Here is a 15773-nt window from a genome sequence, read left to right as displayed (position 1 = left end):
CGCCTCTTTCGGTTCTTCAACCCTTTATTTCTCTATCTTTCCATTCTACCATTTTGCAAAGACACCGATAAGTGTCATAACCTCTCGTACCTCTCATAGTTTCCGAAAATTCCCTTAGATCTCCAAATTACATCTCAAATTTGTCAAATCGCCTCTTTCGGTTCTTCAACCCTTTATTTCTCTATCTTTCCATTCTACCATTTTGCAAAGACACCGATAAGTGTCATAACCTCTCGTACCTCTCATAGTTTCCGAAAATTCCCTTAGATCTCCAAATTACATCTCAAATTTGTCAAATCGCCTCTTTCGGTTCTTCAACCCTTTATTTCTCTATCTTTCCATTCTACCATTTTGCAAAGACACCGATAAGTGTCATAACCTCTCGTACCTCTCATAGTTTCCGAAAATTCCCTTAGATCTCCAAATTACATCTCAAATTTGTCAAATCGCCTCTTTCGGTTCTTCAACCCTTTATTTCTCTATCTTTCCATTCTACCATTTTGCAAAGACACCGATAAGTGTCATAACCTCTCGTACCTCTCATAGTTTCCGAAAATTCCCTTAGATCTCCAAATTACATCTCAAATTTGTCAAATCGCCTCTTTCGGTTCTTCAACCCTTTATTTCTCTATCTTTCCATTCTACCATTTTGCAAAGACACCGATAAGTGTCATAACCTCTCGTACCTCTCATAGTTTCCGAAAATTCCCTTAGATCTCCAAATTACATCTCAAATTTGTCAAATCGCCTCTTTCGGTTCTTCAACCCTTTATTTCTCTATCTTTCCATTCTACCATTTTGCAAAGACACCGATAAGTGTCATAACCTCTCGTACCTCTCATAGTTTCCGAAAATTCCCTTAGATCTCCAAATTACATCTCAAATTTGTCAAATCGCCTCTTTCGGTTCTTCAACCCTTTATTTCTCTATCTTTCCATTCTACCATTTTGCAAAGACACCGATAAGTGTCATAACCTCTCGTACCTCTCATAGTTTCCGAAAATTCCCTTAGATCTCCAAATTACATCTCAAATTTGTCAAATCGCCTCTTTCGGTTCTTCAACCCTTTATTTCTCTATCTTTCCATTCTACCATTTTGCAAAGACACCGATAAGTGTCATAACCTCTCGTACCTCTCATAGTTTCCGAAAATTCCCTTAGATCTCCAAATTACATCTCAAATTTGTCAAATCGCCTCTTTCGGTTCTTCAACCCTTTATTTCTCTATCTTTCCATTCTACCATTTTGCAAAGACACCGATAAGTGTCATAACCTCTCGTACCTCTCATAGTTTCCGAAAATTCCCTTAGATCTCCAAATTACATCTCAAATTTGTCAAATCGCCTCTTTCGGTTCTTCAACCCTTTATTTCTCTATCTTTCCATTCTACCATTTTGCAAAGACACCGATAAGTGTCATAACCTCTCGTACCTCTCATAGTTTCCGAAAATTCCCTTAGATCTCCAAATTACATCTCAAATTTGTCAAATCGCCTCTTTCGGTTCTTCAACCCTTTATTTCTCTATCTTTCCATTCTACCATTTTGCAAAGACACCGATAAGTGTCATAACCTCTCGTACCTCTCATAGTTTCCGAAAATTCCCTTAGATCTCCAAATTACATCTCAAATTTGTCAAATCGCCTCTTTCGGTTCTTCAACCCTTTATTTCTCTATCTTTCCATTCTACCATTTTGCAAAGACACCGATAAGTGTCATAACCTCTCGTACCTCTCATAGTTTCCGAAAATTCCCTTAGATCTCCAAATTACATCTCAAATTTGTCAAATCGCCTCTTTCGGTTCTTCAACCCTTTATTTCTCTATCTTTCCATTCTACCATTTTGCAAAGACACCGATAAGTGTCATAACCTCTCGTACCTCTCATAGTTTCCGAAAATTCCCTTAGATCTCCAAATTACATCTCAAATTTGTCAAATCGCCTCTTTCGGTTCTTCAACCCTTTATTTCTCTATCTTTCCATTCTACCATTTTGCAAAGACACCGATAAGTGTCATAACCTCTCGTACCTCTCATAGTTTCCGAAAATTCCCTTAGATCTCCAAATTACATCTCAAATTTGTCAAATCGCCTCTTTCGGTTCTTCAACCCTTTATTTCTCTATCTTTCCATTCTACCATTTTGCAAAGACACCGATAAGTGTCATAACCTCTCGTACCTCTCATAGTTTCCGAAAATTCCCTTAGATCTCCAAATTACATCTCAAATTTGTCAAATCGCCTCTTTCGGTTCTTCAACCCTTTATTTCTCTATCTTTCCATTCTACCATTTTGCAAAGACACCGATAAGTGTCATAACCTCTCGTACCTCTCATAGTTTCCGAAAATTCCCTTAGATCTCCAAATTACATCTCAAATTTGTCAAATCGCCTCTTTCGGTTCTTCAACCCTTTATTTCTCTATCTTTCCATTCTACCATTTTGCAAAGACACCGATAAGTGTCATAACCTCTCGTACCTCTCATAGTTTCCGAAAATTCCCTTAGATCTCCAAATTACATCTCAAATTTGTCAAATCGCCTCTTTCGGTTCTTCAACCCTTTATTTCTCTATCTTTCCATTCTACCATTTTGCAAAGACACCGATAAGTGTCATAACCTCTCGTACCTCTCATAGTTTCCGAAAATTCCCTTAGATCTCCAAATTACATCTCAAATTTGTCAAATCGCCTCTTTCGGTTCTTCAACCCTTTATTTCTCTATCTTTCCATTCTACCATTTTGCAAAGACACCGATAAGTGTCATAACCTCTCGTACCTCTCATAGTTTCCGAAAATTCCCTTAGATCTCCAAATTACATCTCAAATTTGTCAAATCGCCTCTTTCGGTTCTTCAACCCTTTATTTCTCTATCTTTCCATTCTACCATTTTGCAAAGACACCGATAAGTGTCATAACCTCTCGTACCTCTCATAGTTTCCGAAAATTCCCTTAGATCTCCAAATTACATCTCAAATTTGTCAAATCGCCTCTTTCGGTTCTTCAACCCTTTATTTCTCTATCTTTCCATTCTACCATTTTGCAAAGACACCGATAAGTGTCATAACCTCTCGTACCTCTCATAGTTTCCGAAAATTCCCTTAGATCTCCAAATTACATCTCAAATTTGTCAAATCGCCTCTTTCGGTTCTTCAACCCTTTATTTCTCTATCTTTCCATTCTACCATTTTGCAAAGACACCGATAAGTGTCATAACCTCTCGTACCTCTCATAGTTTCCGAAAATTCCCTTAGATCTCCAAATTACATCTCAAATTTGTCAAATCGCCTCTTTCGGTTCTTCAACCCTTTATTTCTCTATCTTTCCATTCTACCATTTTGCAAAGACACCGATAAGTGTCATAACCTCTCGTACCTCTCATAGTTTCCGAAAATTCCCTTAGATCTCCAAATTACATCTCAAATTTGTCAAATCGCCTCTTTCGGTTCTTCAACCCTTTATTTCTCTATCTTTCCATTCTACCATTTTGCAAAGACACCGATAAGTGTCATAACCTCTCGTACCTCTCATAGTTTCCGAAAATTCCCTTAGATCTCCAAATTACATCTCAAATTTGTCAAATCGCCTCTTTCGGTTCTTCAACCCTTTATTTCTCTATCTTTCCATTCTACCATTTTGCAAAGACACCGATAAGTGTCATAACCTCTCGTACCTCTCATAGTTTCCGAAAATTCCCTTAGATCTCCAAATTACATCTCAAATTTGTCAAATCGCCTCTTTCGGTTCTTCAACCCTTTATTTCTCTATCTTTCCATTCTACCATTTTGCAAAGACACCGATAAGTGTCATAACCTCTCGTACCTCTCATAGTTTCCGAAAATTCCCTTAGATCTCCAAATTACATCTCAAATTTGTCAAATCGCCTCTTTCGGTTCTTCAACCCTTTATTTCTCTATCTTTCCATTCTACCATTTTGCAAAGACACCGATAAGTGTCATAACCTCTCGTACCTCTCATAGTTTCCGAAAATTCCCTTAGATCTCCAAATTACATCTCAAATTTGTCAAATCGCCTCTTTCGGTTCTTCAACCCTTTATTTCTCTATCTTTCCATTCTACCATTTTGCAAAGACACCGATAAGTGTCATAACCTCTCGTACCTCTCATAGTTTCCGAAAATTCCCTTAGATCTCCAAATTACATCTCAAATTTGTCAAATCGCCTCTTTCGGTTCTTCAACCCTTTATTTCTCTATCTTTCCATTCTACCATTTTGCAAAGACACCGATAAGTGTCATAACCTCTCGTACCTCTCATAGTTTCCGAAAATTCCCTTAGATCTCCAAATTACATCTCAAATTTGTCAAATCGCCTCTTTCGGTTCTTCAACCCTTTATTTCTCTATCTTTCCATTCTACCATTTTGCAAAGACACCGATAAGTGTCATAACCTCTCGTACCTCTCATAGTTTCCGAAAATTCCCTTAGATCTCCAAATTACATCTCAAATTTGTCAAATCGCCTCTTTCGGTTCTTCAACCCTTTATTTCTCTATCTTTCCATTCTACCATTTTGCAAAGACACCGATAAGTGTCATAACCTCTCGTACCTCTCATAGTTTCCGAAAATTCCCTTAGATCTCCAAATTACATCTCAAATTTGTCAAATCGCCTCTTTCGGTTCTTCAACCCTTTATTTCTCTATCTTTCCATTCTACCATTTTGCAAAGACACCGATAAGTGTCATAACCTCTCGTACCTCTCATAGTTTCCGAAAATTCCCTTAGATCTCCAAATTACATCTCAAATTTGTCAAATCGCCTCTTTCGGTTCTTCAACCCTTTATTTCTCTATCTTTCCATTCTACCATTTTGCAAAGACACCGATAAGTGTCATAACCTCTCGTACCTCTCATAGTTTCCGAAAATTCCCTTAGATCTCCAAATTACATCTCAAATTTGTCAAATCGCCTCTTTCGGTTCTTCAACCCTTTATTTCTCTATCTTTCCATTCTACCATTTTGCAAAGACACCGATAAGTGTCATAACCTCTCGTACCTCTCATAGTTTCCGAAAATTCCCTTAGATCTCCAAATTACATCTCAAATTTGTCAAATCGCCTCTTTCGGTTCTTCAACCCTTTATTTCTCTATCTTTCCATTCTACCATTTTGCAAAGACACCGATAAGTGTCATAACCTCTCGTACCTCTCATAGTTTCCGAAAATTCCCTTAGATCTCCAAATTACATCTCAAATTTGTCAAATCGCCTCTTTCGGTTCTTCAACCCTTTATTTCTCTATCTTTCCATTCTACCATTTTGCAAAGACACCGATAAGTGTCATAACCTCTCGTACCTCTCATAGTTTCCGAAAATTCCCTTAGATCTCCAAATTACATCTCAAATTTGTCAAATCGCCTCTTTCGGTTCTTCAACCCTTTATTTCTCTATCTTTCCATTCTACCATTTTGCAAAGACACCGATAAGTGTCATAACCTCTCGTACCTCTCATAGTTTCCGAAAATTCCCTTAGATCTCCAAATTACATCTCAAATTTGTCAAATCGCCTCTTTCGGTTCTTCAACCCTTTATTTCTCTATCTTTCCATTCTACCATTTTGCAAAGACACCGATAAGTGTCATAACCTCTCGTACCTCTCATAGTTTCCGAAAATTCCCTTAGATCTCCAAATTACATCTCAAATTTGTCAAATCGCCTCTTTCGGTTCTTCAACCCTTTATTTCTCTATCTTTCCATTCTACCATTTTGCAAAGACACCGATAAGTGTCATAACCTCTCGTACCTCTCATAGTTTCCGAAAATTCCCTTAGATCTCCAAATTACATCTCAAATTTGTCAAATCGCCTCTTTCGGTTCTTCAACCCTTTATTTCTCTATCTTTCCATTCTACCATTTTGCAAAGACACCGATAAGTGTCATAACCTCTCGTACCTCTCATAGTTTCCGAAAATTCCCTTAGATCTCCAAATTACATCTCAAATTTGTCAAATCGCCTCTTTCGGTTCTTCAACCCTTTATTTCTCTATCTTTCCATTCTACCATTTTGCAAAGACACCGATAAGTGTCATAACCTCTCGTACCTCTCATAGTTTCCGAAAATTCCCTTAGATCTCCAAATTACATCTCAAATTTGTCAAATCGCCTCTTTCGGTTCTTCAACCCTTTATTTCTCTATCTTTCCATTCTACCATTTTGCAAAGACACCGATAAGTGTCATAACCTCTCGTACCTCTCATAGTTTCCGAAAATTCCCTTAGATCTCCAAATTACATCTCAAATTTGTCAAATCGCCTCTTTCGGTTCTTCAACCCTTTATTTCTCTATCTTTCCATTCTACCATTTTGCAAAGACACCGATAAGTGTCATAACCTCTCGTACCTCTCATAGTTTCCGAAAATTCCCTTAGATCTCCAAATTACATCTCAAATTTGTCAAATCGCCTCTTTCGGTTCTTCAACCCTTTATTTCTCTATCTTTCCATTCTACCATTTTGCAAAGACACCGATAAGTGTCATAACCTCTCGTACCTCTCATAGTTTCCGAAAATTCCCTTAGATCTCCAAATTACATCTCAAATTTGTCAAATCGCCTCTTTCGGTTCTTCAACCCTTTATTTCTCTATCTTTCCATTCTACCATTTTGCAAAGACACCGATAAGTGTCATAACCTCTCGTACCTCTCATAGTTTCCGAAAATTCCCTTAGATCTCCAAATTACATCTCAAATTTGTCAAATCGCCTCTTTCGGTTCTTCAACCCTTTATTTCTCTATCTTTCCATTCTACCATTTTGCAAAGACACCGATAAGTGTCATAACCTCTCGTACCTCTCATAGTTTCCGAAAATTCCCTTAGATCTCCAAATTACATCTCAAATTTGTCAAATCGCCTCTTTCGGTTCTTCAACCCTTTATTTCTCTATCTTTCCATTCTACCATTTTGCAAAGACACCGATAAGTGTCATAACCTCTCGTACCTCTCATAGTTTCCGAAAATTCCCTTAGATCTCCAAATTACATCTCAAATTTGTCAAATCGCCTCTTTCGGTTCTTCAACCCTTTATTTCTCTATCTTTCCATTCTACCATTTTGCAAAGACACCGATAAGTGTCATAACCTCTCGTACCTCTCATAGTTTCCGAAAATTCCCTTAGATCTCCAAATTACATCTCAAATTTGTCAAATCGCCTCTTTCGGTTCTTCAACCCTTTATTTCTCTATCTTTCCATTCTACCATTTTGCAAAGACACCGATAAGTGTCATAACCTCTCGTACCTCTCATAGTTTCCGAAAATTCCCTTAGATCTCCAAATTACATCTCAAATTTGTCAAATCGCCTCTTTCGGTTCTTCAACCCTTTATTTCTCTATCTTTCCATTCTACCATTTTGCAAAGACACCGATAAGTGTCATAACCTCTCGTACCTCTCATAGTTTCCGAAAATTCCCTTAGATCTCCAAATTACATCTCAAATTTGTCAAATCGCCTCTTTCGGTTCTTCAACCCTTTATTTCTCTATCTTTCCATTCTACCATTTTGCAAAGACACCGATAAGTGTCATAACCTCTCGTACCTCTCATAGTTTCCGAAAATTCCCTTAGATCTCCAAATTACATCTCAAATTTGTCAAATCGCCTCTTTCGGTTCTTCAACCCTTTATTTCTCTATCTTTCCATTCTACCATTTTGCAAAGACACCGATAAGTGTCATAACCTCTCGTACCTCTCATAGTTTCCGAAAATTCCCTTAGATCTCCAAATTACATCTCAAATTTGTCAAATCGCCTCTTTCGGTTCTTCAACCCTTTATTTCTCTATCTTTCCATTCTACCATTTTGCAAAGACACCGATAAGTGTCATAACCTCTCGTACCTCTCATAGTTTCCGAAAATTCCCTTAGATCTCCAAATTACATCTCAAATTTGTCAAATCGCCTCTTTCGGTTCTTCAACCCTTTATTTCTCTATCTTTCCATTCTACCATTTTGCAAAGACACCGATAAGTGTCATAACCTCTCGTACCTCTCATAGTTTCCGAAAATTCCCTTAGATCTCCAAATTACATCTCAAATTTGTCAAATCGCCTCTTTCGGTTCTTCAACCCTTTATTTCTCTATCTTTCCATTCTACCATTTTGCAAAGACACCGATAAGTGTCATAACCTCTCGTACCTCTCATAGTTTCCGAAAATTCCCTTAGATCTCCAAATTACATCTCAAATTTGTCAAATCGCCTCTTTCGGTTCTTCAACCCTTTATTTCTCTATCTTTCCATTCTACCATTTTGCAAAGACACCGATAAGTGTCATAACCTCTCGTACCTCTCATAGTTTCCGAAAATTCCCTTAGATCTCCAAATTACATCTCAAATTTGTCAAATCGCCTCTTTCGGTTCTTCAACCCTTTATTTCTCTATCTTTCCATTCTACCATTTTGCAAAGACACCGATAAGTGTCATAACCTCTCGTACCTCTCATAGTTTCCGAAAATTCCCTTAGATCTCCAAATTACATCTCAAATTTGTCAAATCGCCTCTTTCGGTTCTTCAACCCTTTATTTCTCTATCTTTCCATTCTACCATTTTGCAAAGACACCGATAAGTGTCATAACCTCTCGTACCTCTCATAGTTTCCGAAAATTCCCTTAGATCTCCAAATTACATCTCAAATTTGTCAAATCGCCTCTTTCGGTTCTTCAACCCTTTATTTCTCTATCTTTCCATTCTACCATTTTGCAAAGACACCGATAAGTGTCATAACCTCTCGTACCTCTCATAGTTTCCGAAAATTCCCTTAGATCTCCAAATTACATCTCAAATTTGTCAAATCGCCTCTTTCGGTTCTTCAACCCTTTATTTCTCTATCTTTCCATTCTACCATTTTGCAAAGACACCGATAAGTGTCATAACCTCTCGTACCTCTCATAGTTTCCGAAAATTCCCTTAGATCTCCAAATTACATCTCAAATTTGTCAAATCGCCTCTTTCGGTTCTTCAACCCTTTATTTCTCTATCTTTCCATTCTACCATTTTGCAAAGACACCGATAAGTGTCATAACCTCTCGTACCTCTCATAGTTTCCGAAAATTCCCTTAGATCTCCAAATTACATCTCAAATTTGTCAAATCGCCTCTTTCGGTTCTTCAACCCTTTATTTCTCTATCTTTCCATTCTACCATTTTGCAAAGACACCGATAAGTGTCATAACCTCTCGTACCTCTCATAGTTTCCGAAAATTCCCTTAGATCTCCAAATTACATCTCAAATTTGTCAAATCGCCTCTTTCGGTTCTTCAACCCTTTATTTCTCTATCTTTCCATTCTACCATTTTGCAAAGACACCGATAAGTGTCATAACCTCTCGTACCTCTCATAGTTTCCGAAAATTCCCTTAGATCTCCAAATTACATCTCAAATTTGTCAAATCGCCTCTTTCGGTTCTTCAACCCTTTATTTCTCTATCTTTCCATTCTACCATTTTGCAAAGACACCGATAAGTGTCATAACCTCTCGTACCTCTCATAGTTTCCGAAAATTCCCTTAGATCTCCAAATTACATCTCAAATTTGTCAAATCGCCTCTTTCGGTTCTTCAACCCTTTATTTCTCTATCTTTCCATTCTACCATTTTGCAAAGACACCGATAAGTGTCATAACCTCTCGTACCTCTCATAGTTTCCGAAAATTCCCTTAGATCTCCAAATTACATCTCAAATTTGTCAAATCGCCTCTTTCGGTTCTTCAACCCTTTATTTCTCTATCTTTCCATTCTACCATTTTGCAAAGACACCGATAAGTGTCATAACCTCTCGTACCTCTCATAGTTTCCGAAAATTCCCTTAGATCTCCAAATTACATCTCAAATTTGTCAAATCGCCTCTTTCGGTTCTTCAACCCTTTATTTCTCTATCTTTCCATTCTACCATTTTGCAAAGACACCGATAAGTGTCATAACCTCTCGTACCTCTCATAGTTTCCGAAAATTCCCTTAGATCTCCAAATTACATCTCAAATTTGTCAAATCGCCTCTTTCGGTTCTTCAACCCTTTATTTCTCTATCTTTCCATTCTACCATTTTGCAAAGACACCGATAAGTGTCATAACCTCTCGTACCTCTCATAGTTTCCGAAAATTCCCTTAGATCTCCAAATTACATCTCAAATTTGTCAAATCGCCTCTTTCGGTTCTTCAACCCTTTATTTCTCTATCTTTCCATTCTACCATTTTGCAAAGACACCGATAAGTGTCATAACCTCTCGTACCTCTCATAGTTTCCGAAAATTCCCTTAGATCTCCAAATTACATCTCAAATTTGTCAAATCGCCTCTTTCGGTTCTTCAACCCTTTATTTCTCTATCTTTCCATTCTACCATTTTGCAAAGACACCGATAAGTGTCATAACCTCTCGTACCTCTCATAGTTTCCGAAAATTCCCTTAGATCTCCAAATTACATCTCAAATTTGTCAAATCGCCTCTTTCGGTTCTTCAACCCTTTATTTCTCTATCTTTCCATTCTACCATTTTGCAAAGACACCGATAAGTGTCATAACCTCTCGTACCTCTCATAGTTTCCGAAAATTCCCTTAGATCTCCAAATTACATCTCAAATTTGTCAAATCGCCTCTTTCGGTTCTTCAACCCTTTATTTCTCTATCTTTCCATTCTACCATTTTGCAAAGACACCGATAAGTGTCATAACCTCTCGTACCTCTCATAGTTTCCGAAAATTCCCTTAGATCTCCAAATTACATCTCAAATTTGTCAAATCGCCTCTTTCGGTTCTTCAACCCTTTATTTCTCTATCTTTCCATTCTACCATTTTGCAAAGACACCGATAAGTGTCATAACCTCTCGTACCTCTCATAGTTTCCGAAAATTCCCTTAGATCTCCAAATTACATCTCAAATTTGTCAAATCGCCTCTTTCGGTTCTTCAACCCTTTATTTCTCTATCTTTCCATTCTACCATTTTGCAAAGACACCGATAAGTGTCATAACCTCTCGTACCTCTCATAGTTTCCGAAAATTCCCTTAGATCTCCAAATTACATCTCAAATTTGTCAAATCGCCTCTTTCGGTTCTTCAACCCTTTATTTCTCTATCTTTCCATTCTACCATTTTGCAAAGACACCGATAAGTGTCATAACCTCTCGTACCTCTCATAGTTTCCGAAAATTCCCTTAGATCTCCAAATTACATCTCAAATTTGTCAAATCGCCTCTTTCGGTTCTTCAACCCTTTATTTCTCTATCTTTCCATTCTACCATTTTGCAAAGACACCGATAAGTGTCATAACCTCTCGTACCTCTCATAGTTTCCGAAAATTCCCTTAGATCTCCAAATTACATCTCAAATTTGTCAAATCGCCTCTTTCGGTTCTTCAACCCTTTATTTCTCTATCTTTCCATTCTACCATTTTGCAAAGACACCGATAAGTGTCATAACCTCTCGTACCTCTCATAGTTTCCGAAAATTCCCTTAGATCTCCAAATTACATCTCAAATTTGTCAAATCGCCTCTTTCGGTTCTTCAACCCTTTATTTCTCTATCTTTCCATTCTACCATTTTGCAAAGACACCGATAAGTGTCATAACCTCTCGTACCTCTCATAGTTTCCGAAAATTCCCTTAGATCTCCAAATTACATCTCAAATTTGTCAAATCGCCTCTTTCGGTTCTTCAACCCTTTATTTCTCTATCTTTCCATTCTACCATTTTGCAAAGACACCGATAAGTGTCATAACCTCTCGTACCTCTCATAGTTTCCGAAAATTCCCTTAGATCTCCAAATTACATCTCAAATTTGTCAAATCGCCTCTTTCGGTTCTTCAACCCTTTATTTCTCTATCTTTCCATTCTACCATTTTGCAAAGACACCGATAAGTGTCATAACCTCTCGTACCTCTCATAGTTTCCGAAAATTCCCTTAGATCTCCAAATTACATCTCAAATTTGTCAAATCGCCTCTTTCGGTTCTTCAACCCTTTATTTCTCTATCTTTCCATTCTACCATTTTGCAAAGACACCGATAAGTGTCATAACCTCTCGTACCTCTCATAGTTTCCGAAAATTCCCTTAGATCTCCAAATTACATCTCAAATTTGTCAAATCGCCTCTTTCGGTTCTTCAACCCTTTATTTCTCTATCTTTCCATTCTACCATTTTGCAAAGACACCGATAAGTGTCATAACCTCTCGTACCTCTCATAGTTTCCGAAAATTCCCTTAGATCTCCAAATTACATCTCAAATTTGTCAAATCGCCTCTTTCGGTTCTTCAACCCTTTATTTCTCTATCTTTCCATTCTACCATTTTGCAAAGACACCGATAAGTGTCATAACCTCTCGTACCTCTCATAGTTTCCGAAAATTCCCTTAGATCTCCAAATTACATCTCAAATTTGTCAAATCGCCTCTTTCGGTTCTTCAACCCTTTATTTCTCTATCTTTCCATTCTACCATTTTGCAAAGACACCGATAAGTGTCATAACCTCTCGTACCTCTCATAGTTTCCGAAAATTCCCTTAGATCTCCAAATTACATCTCAAATTTGTCAAATCGCCTCTTTCGGTTCTTCAACCCTTTATTTCTCTATCTTTCCATTCTACCATTTTGCAAAGACACCGATAAGTGTCATAACCTCTCGTACCTCTCATAGTTTCCGAAAATTCCCTTAGATCTCCAAATTACATCTCAAATTTGTCAATAATAAATTTTACCTGACATCGTAAATACCAATGTTAGCGCTTATGGTTATTGCATGTTTCTGGTTTAAGCAAATGATACTCATGGTGATCGATGAATGGTATACATTTTTTCTTTTTGTTGAACAGATTGTTCTATTTGTTAGCTGGAAATTCAGTTTGAAATTTAATCGAGGAATAGTAATGGATATATTCAGTAGGCTAACTTTAACACTAATCGTACCGACACTTTATGTACACCACCGGCCAGAAGTTTGGAATCACCTGGCAATTTACATCGAAATTTCTGTTGTGGAAACCAATAGCACTTGACCTCATTTCGATTAATTTGAGTGACCAAAAGTTCCTTAAAAAATCCTTAAAATTGCTAACTTTTTGTAGAAACTTTTGTGTAACTTACAATGAACAGTGATTCCAATCATTTGCCCGGTAGTGTCTACCTATTCTTACCGTAGGCGGTCAAATGACCGGTTATGAAATAATCATATTTTTCCGAAAGGAACACAGGTGATTGTTAATTGAATATAGGAAACAACGCAGAAAATAGTCTGGATAATAATAAAGAAAATTACATATTTGCATTGGAAAAAATAGATGCATGGTTTCAAATGAAATTTTAAAACCGGTCATTTGACCGGGCGTGGTACGTTTAGTGTTAATACCAAAGTATTGCTAGTTCAAGAATTTTAGGTATTGAATGTCAATTAAGAGAAATTGGTTTATTTGGTTTTAGTTTCTATAGAAATTTTAGACGTAATAATTTTGAACAGTTGCATAGTGCTTGCACATCTTCATTCGTGGCTGATTATCGTTCATCAGTCATCCCCACCTTCGTCGACGTTTAACTCGACTCAGCGGTTCTATCACTCTAGTTTATCGTTGTCCTAAATCTCGAGCACACAGACTCCAGAAAGTAACGCGAATCGATTATATCTCGCCTCATCACACCGCATTTATTATTCTAGCAGCGTCGCAGCTGTCGCTCCCATAATTTCTTGAAATTCCCTTAGATCTCTGAATTGTATAACAAATTCATCGGTTCTTCAACCCCTTTATTTCTCCATCCTTTTATTCTATCATTTTACGATCACACAAGTAGGTGTCATAATTTCTTAAAATTCCCTTAGATCTCCCAACTACATAACAAATTCGCTAAATTGTCTTTTCTTCCGGTTCTTCGACCCTTTATCTCTATTTTTTCATTGTATCATTTTATGATCACAGCAACAGGTGTCATAATTTTTCTCACTTAACTCTCATAATTCTTTAAAATTTTCTTAGATCTCTAAATCACACAACAAATTCCCTAAATTGTCCTTTTCTTCCGGCTCTTCAACCCTTTATTTATCTACCTTTCCATTCTATCGTTCTAGGATCACACCAATCGCTCTCATAATTTCTTCAAATTCCTTTAAATCTCCAAATTACATACCAAATTTGTCAAATCGCCTCTTTCGGTTCTTCAACCCTTTATTTCTCTATCTTTCCATTCTACCATTTTGCAAAGACACCGATAAGTGTCATAACCTCTCGTACCTCTCATAGTTTCCGAAAATTCCCTTAGATCTCCAAATTACATCTCAAATTTGTCAAATCGCCTCTTTCGGTTCTTCAACCCTTCGTTTCTCTATCTTTCCATTCTACCATTTTACAGTCACACCGATAGGTGTCACAATTTCTCTCTCACAGCTCCCATAATTCCCTAAAATTCTCTTAAATCCCGAAATTACATCGTTTTTTCGTTTTTTCAACCCTTCATTCCCCTACCGTTCCATTCCATCGTTCAACGATCGACGTTCATAAAACATCGGAGTTCCAGCATCCAGAAGTACCTTCGAATTCTTATCCGTGAGAATGAGATTTAGCAACCTGCATCCTTAAGACAGGCGAAGGAGAACCGTTCATGATCCGTGAACAGGCGGCTTCCTGGCTCGACGAAAGTCCATGCTTTCCTCCTTTGGTCGAGTCCGTCATGGTCCCTCGACTTTCGATCTTCTCCGCTGTTCCACGTCCTCCGCGGAATTACACGCGGCCAGAATACCTTTTCCTCGGCTCTCCTCGTCTTCCTTGGACAGCGGCCCGCTCGCTGTTCGAGGCTGTTGTAGATACACTTGGTGATTTATCGCATCGTCGGGACGCATTAGCGTTTCTACCCGTGTTACGGCATCTTAGCTCTCGTCATTGTCCAGATAGAAACGATTAGAGGAAGTCGCTGCTGCGACGAGACACTGGGTCACGAAAGTATCGCAGTTGAACGCGTCGACGCTGCGTGTAATTAATGTTTCATACACGTCGGTGTTGCTTGATTTTCCCGATGATGGGCTCGTTTCAGGTAAGGAGCGAACGTTCCGATATGTTTCTGCTTCGAGAAGAAGTTGTTCGATTGCGTTATGTGAATGGGATGTGAAGTGATACTCTGTTATACGCTTTTCTTATGGTTTGTGAGTGTATAGGGTGATTGTAGAAACTGGGACAGGCTACTGTTCCAAGTTAGATTGGAAAAAAATTGTAGTGTTTGATAAGCTCTGTCATTTTGTGGTACTAATTTTTTACAATTTTACTTGGAACAGAATTTTGGTTGTATAATGGAACTATAATTTCAGTTATATCATGTTAGACTAGAGGAAGTTCTCTACGTTACCGACGCTCGGGCGCCAAGATGGTCTGCGGCGTCTCGTGGAACGCCTCGGTTGACTATTCAATTGTTTTTGAAGAGAGTCGTGCGTTGCACGTTATACGTATACATCGTGTAATGGAAGATTGTTTGCAATAAATGACTGCGTTTGTGTTATCACCGTTATAACTGCGTTTTGCTACTTTTCCCTGCACTTGAACCTTGTGCCTAAAATATCAGTTAGTGTACGAAGGTACGAAATATATTAATAAATTCGAACAATAATTAACGAGTCGTTTGATAACACAGTGTGTAATAATTAGGTATTTTTTAAATTTATCGAGTAGAGTAATTATGACTTGCTTTCATCTTCTATCATAGAATTTGAGAGAAAAGGGCACGTTAATAATTAATGCCATAAAAATCCTTGCCATCCTTCTTTCGTAGTATTTCTATTTTAATTATTCTTCTGTTTTTTATTAATATTCTAATATTTTA

The sequence above is a fragment of the Habropoda laboriosa genome, unplaced genomic scaffold (assembly GCF_001263275.1).
Source record: "Habropoda laboriosa isolate 0110345459 unplaced genomic scaffold, ASM126327v1 scaffold596, whole genome shotgun sequence".
Lineage (NCBI taxonomy): Eukaryota > Metazoa > Arthropoda > Insecta > Hymenoptera > Apidae > Habropoda > Habropoda laboriosa.
This window is presented reverse-complemented; position numbering follows the sequence as displayed.